This window comes from Miscanthus floridulus, unplaced genomic scaffold, assembly GCF_019320115.1.
Source record: "Miscanthus floridulus cultivar M001 unplaced genomic scaffold, ASM1932011v1 fs_68_1_2, whole genome shotgun sequence".
In the NCBI taxonomy this organism is placed as follows: domain Eukaryota; kingdom Viridiplantae; phylum Streptophyta; class Magnoliopsida; order Poales; family Poaceae; genus Miscanthus; species Miscanthus floridulus.
The window spans coordinates 48,681-54,429 of NW_027097119.1; positions in this window are offsets into that span (position 1 = coordinate 48,681).

The window sequence follows — 5,749 nt, forward strand, 5'->3', positions numbered from 1 at the left end:
GCATGTTAATCAATTTAATATTTAGCTATATATGGAAAATAATGCGACATGAAAACATCAACACTACTGCGTAGAGCTCGACGTTACGAGACCAACACAACCGGAACGACTTGAATCGGACTTAAAACGAAGAAACGCAGGGATTAAAAGATCAATGGCAGAACTGTAATTAACTCATGGCGAACTTGTAACTCACCTCATCTTTTTCCTGGATCCGGAGACGAGGACGAAGATAGCCGGAAAAGCTCGCCGGAGTTGGCCGATGATGGCATGACAAGGAGAGTTGAAATATCAATTTACTACACGAAGGATTTCCCAAACTTAGGGCTCCTCATACGGTAGTTTTGGTGTGCTTAGCCCAAGGGGTTGGCACATATATATAGGGCGGAGAACTCCCCACATCTACATCGACTAGCAATATGGTACTAATTGATGTTGCACCCTCCACCTTTACTAATAGGCCTAATTAATTATTAAAGCACATTAGTAAATAAAGACATGGGCCTTTGGGCATGAGGAAATCTAAGATATTTTATTATTTTCGGAATTAATTAATTTCATGGATAAAATAATTCTAGAAAAGTCCAGAATTGAATTTTAAGCCACGAAAAATACTCCGAAGGTTTCGAAAATTCAGAGAAAATTCTTAGAGATATTTTAGAACAAGACGAACCCAAATAAAGTATTTGGAGCTCATGAAAAGATATTTTGGAGCATTTAAAAATTAGATTATGCTCACAAACAAGTGGGAACAAGTTCCGGAAAAAGCCAAAGAAATTCCTGAGGTATCCATGGAGATAGGTTGATGAATAGTGAGCAGGAAGGAGTGATTTGGATTTCATGGAAAAGATTTTAGGATACTTCTCAAGCAAATATTAAGTTGGAAAACAAGAAATTTGATCCGTGAGAAAGACTAAGAATTGCTGGAGAAAGAAGATCGACTTACTAAATGCATTTTAAAAATCTTTTCTCACAACATCAAATAAATCAACAACTAAGCATCACATCAAGCAATAGCTCGTCAAATTAATTTGGAGAAGCTTGAAAATTCACATTTTTCTATAACTAAATTAACGCTAGTTCAAACTAAGATTGGTAAATTTTATCCACATATCAAAACATTTATTTTAATTAGTGTTTTCTATGCACAACTCAAAATTAGAAATTTTGGGGTGTGACACACTATAACACAACATACTTTTGCCGACACTTTCTATTGTAGGCAAAGGGCATCTTTGCCGACAGATAACCTCCCGCGAAAAGTTTTGCCAACAGTTTTGAAATAGTCGCGCTAGAAGCCGTCGGCGAAACTTTTGTCGGCAGTTAACAGAATCCCCGACACTTTATGTGTAGACAAACGGTCTACCTATGCCGACAGTTAACCCTTTGCCGACAGTTAAAACCTACGCAACAGTTAAGACCTTTCCCGACAGTTTGTATGTTGGCCAAACTATTTCCAAGGTATTTTACAAACCATACCCTGCCCAAAAAAAACTGTCGGCAAAACTGCATAGATATAATTACAATTAAAATAATTTGACAAATTCACTTTTGCTCATATAGAAGGCATCACATTGAACAAATTCACTTGATTTTTGTATAAATAATATATTAGATCTTCCATACTAGTATATTAAATATTCTATACAGGTCACAGGCATATAGCCAAATACATGTCCAAAATATAGATGAGTTATTCGCAAACATAGACTTATACTAAATTATTACAAGCTGTAGTGTAATTATTCAAATCAAAAGCAGAAGTGTTGAGCAACACTATGCACTATGCTATGGACTGATGCATTAGCTATCGGTCTTTGAGCTAAATGGTTATGGCTGGAAGGGCTGCCACTCCAAAACACTTAGAGCAGTTGCTTGCTTGTTCCACAAAAGGTTTGCCAACCCAAAATACTTGCAACACCTCATAGCTGAAGTACCTAACATGGAAAAAAAGTTGAACTATCAGCGCAATATGCTCTATGCTTTAAATTTGTGCCATGCAATTCACACTGTTATATCACATATAAGTCAAACTCTCCAAGTAAGTTTCAACAATACCTTCTAGCTATGATGGCCTTCTAGAGAGGTGTTGGACTCTGAGAACTTGGAGATCCAATCCACCAGCTCATCCTCTTCATCCTCAAGGTAATCTTCAATCAGATCCAGCACGCGAAGATGCCTACAAAACCAAAAGCACCAACTGTGAGCTTGAGATACCAGTACTACACTTAAATGCTGCTATTAGTGCTCCTATTCCCCAATAAGGAAGAGCAGACAACGTGCAACTGGAAGTACCCCAAACCTGAGTGTAACCAATTAATTAACGAGACTGTTGCAGCCAAGACCATCACACGAGCATTCTCTGAAAAGACATACAAATTCTCTACTGACCTGTCCAATATCTGGTTGTCTAAATGTTCAGCTACCTATCTTTGTATGAGGATATATCTTTCTGCAAACATATTTTACCAAAAAAAAACTAATGATGAAAGGCATGCATGGGAGAACATTCCAAGTCCAACAGCAAGTAAAATAGAGTAAGGCTAGTATAACTGTTATCAATAAACATATGTGCTTTAAGGTAACCAAAACAACTGAAGAGCCATACCGTCCTATTAGTAGAGTCAACATCAGATTGCCTTGGTGGAGATGAGCCAGAATCACTTAAAAATAAGCAATTATAAAATCAAAAGGCATGTCAAATGGATTTGGCTCTGTTGGATTAGCAACTTGGATTAGCAATGCGACACAGAGGTGGCGGACAAGAATTCACCATGGATTTAGCTCTGTTGGAGGCTATGGAGGTGCAGGAAGGAAGGAAGAAGGAAATGGCAGAGCTGTGGTCTAATCCCAACCTCCTTCTGTGATTTTCAATTCTGGAATTTCTCGACAATCACCTGCATTATAAAATATTGTCATAAATTGGATCAAAGCGATCAAGAAGAAAGAAGCAGTGCAGACATGAGGGTAGAAGCTTACTAGAATTCTGTCAGGGTACTTCTCTCTGATCCGGTTAGCCTCAGACTGCCTCTTCTCTGCAACACGAGGCATGTCAGATTAAGGGTTCAATGATGTAAACTGAATAAAAAGCTAAATTGTCTCACAGGGAAATGATGGAACAAGGCCATAGCGACTGAGAACATGTTGGAAATCATAGCTAGCTGGGACATAGAATTGTCTTTGTCCAAAGAGAACTCAAACTAACAGTATCAAGTACATATTTTATCTTATCAGCTTCTTAAGGAAAAGCAGAAAAACTATTATTATCCATGTCAAGTAGGGCACACATGTCAATCAATTGATAGAAACCAGCTCAACCAACTCATGTCAATTCAACCATATAAGATAGTTTTTTCTTTTTGTAAAATTAACTAGGAAATAGTATTTTGTCAGACTCCTTATTTGTCAGAAAATTGATTCAATTCCTTATATTTTAGGATGGAGGGATTAGTAATTAATGAAATGTGATACTTACAGGTAGCTCTCCGCCTGTGTTATGTAGTACAGCACAATAGTAGTTACGAAGACACAAGCTGAAGTTGAGAGATTAACAATAAAAATAAACTTGAGCAACTCCTTAGCTCCCCATAAAGGCTCCAACACCTTCCCAAATAGAAGAAGACCAACTATGCTCACTATCACCTGGAAACATAGAAGCCTTGTAAGATAAGAGTGCCATTACCTACTGAAAAGCTTGCTAAACAAATAAGTATATCACGCATGGCTCAAATAGGCACATAATGCATTCCAAATGTGCAATATTGCTCCTGCTCTCACATTGGTTTCAATTAAAGAACAATAATTGACATACTTCGGAAAGCAAAACATATTTGGGGCCCTCCTTATTTGCACAGAGGGAGTAAATCAGAACAGAGAGCCGTCGCTGATGATAATGTGACGAAAACTTGGAAACTAATAGCAGTGGATAATAAAATTAACTACATATATAAGTAGAGAAACATAGAATATATCTAAGCAACACATACATGGTTATTCCTTAGTTTGTAGAATTCTTTGTCATGCCAGGGACATCGAATCATTTGATCTTGCAATGGGCGAGCTGGAGAAGCTGTTAGCAAGTTCAAAGAGGCTAGGATGGTGAGTTGACACAACACTGAGGAATGGAGAGCAATTCTGTTGCAAAAGAAGTTGGACAACCAAGAGAATTACAAAATGGATGGCTGAGCTAGAAGCAAACAGCTCTTGGAGTTTCAACATCAGTTAGTGAAGATTGCTTTCTTGTCTGGATCCTATAAATGTAAAAAACTGTTTGACCTGAAATAACAAGGAATCTAAGCTTAAGGTACATATATTTGTCATTGAGTAATTCTAAGCAACAATTCCTACTTATCTGCAGATGCTTTAAGCCAAAAATATTACCAACTGTAATGTGACATATTTTAGATGGATACCAAGAGCACCGAAACATAGCCCAATCTATAAAATATAGGCAGCAGGAAACATGAATTATTCCCTTAGTATTTTCAGATGTCGAGAAATATCTGTCCTATTTTCATCCCTAATACATATAGGTCTTTGTATGAATTGGAAAAAAAATTGGCAAGACTGATGTCGGTGCTAAGTTAATTTAAAATGTGTCCCATGAGTTGCTTCACATAAATCTAACTGAAAGAGGTGTATTATCTATATAAGATGAACTTAAATCATATCTAAATCCTCTAGAATGGTGACCAGATGCCTGTACTCCTAGTTTATAGAGTAGTTATTATAGAGTACAAAAAAGTAAGAAAAACTGAGGGGAGGTTTTAATATTTCTGCACTAAAAAAATCTCCATTGGAATCTCTATTTGTAGACTTATCAGTAGTTGTTTTTTATCTTCCCATGGCTCTGATATGAGGACGTCCCTGAAATGAATGATGCATACCCTATTTTATTTGAAATCGATGTCATTCTAGCAGATCAATCTCTATAGAACATTTAAATAACTGGAGGATGGAATAAGACACTTTGTACCTTAAATCTGCTGCCGTATCTAGGAGGGTCATTTAATCGAGTGCCTTGCCCGCATGTTCTGATAGAGGAAGTTGGAAAAGCACAGATCGAATGAGAACGCACAAACATGTGACTTGGAATGAAATTTTGGGGTTGAAAACTGATTGGGGATTGATCCAAATAAACTCCTAAGACCAAAAGTATTCGTTAATGAAATTCTATTCCAAATCTCTGGCAACCCGTAGCAGCAACTATCAAGTAGAGAAATGTAATGGTTACCTAGTGGTAAAGGAGGCCGGATCTATGCGCCCCTCCCTAGAGATGTAGCTGTAGTCGGCGGATCCATGCGCCCCTCCTCGGTGGATGGCCACGAATGCAGCTTTCTTCACTAGTGCATAAGGGGTTGGCGTGGGGGCAGCCGGTAGGGGTTGGCGTGGTTAGGGTTCCGGCGGGTGGCGGTGCTATGCGGGGCGGCGACGGTGGGAGCTGGCGTGGGAGGCAGAGGCGGTGTGCACTAGCATGGGAGGCGGCGGCCACGGGCGCTGGCGCTGGCGTGGGAGGCGGCGGCGGACGCTAGCGGGGGAGGCGGCGGCGAATGCTGGTGTGGGAGGCGGCGGCACGCGACGGGCAGCAGAGAGAGAGCGGTTTGGATTGGGTTTCCTTTGCGGCTATGACTCTGTGCGTGCATACGGTGAAAAGATGTAAAATCGGAATCTACAACCAACACTTAAACAGTTGGCTTGTTTAGGAAACGCCGACACTTATTCTGTCTAAAAACATTTGCCGATAGTTTCG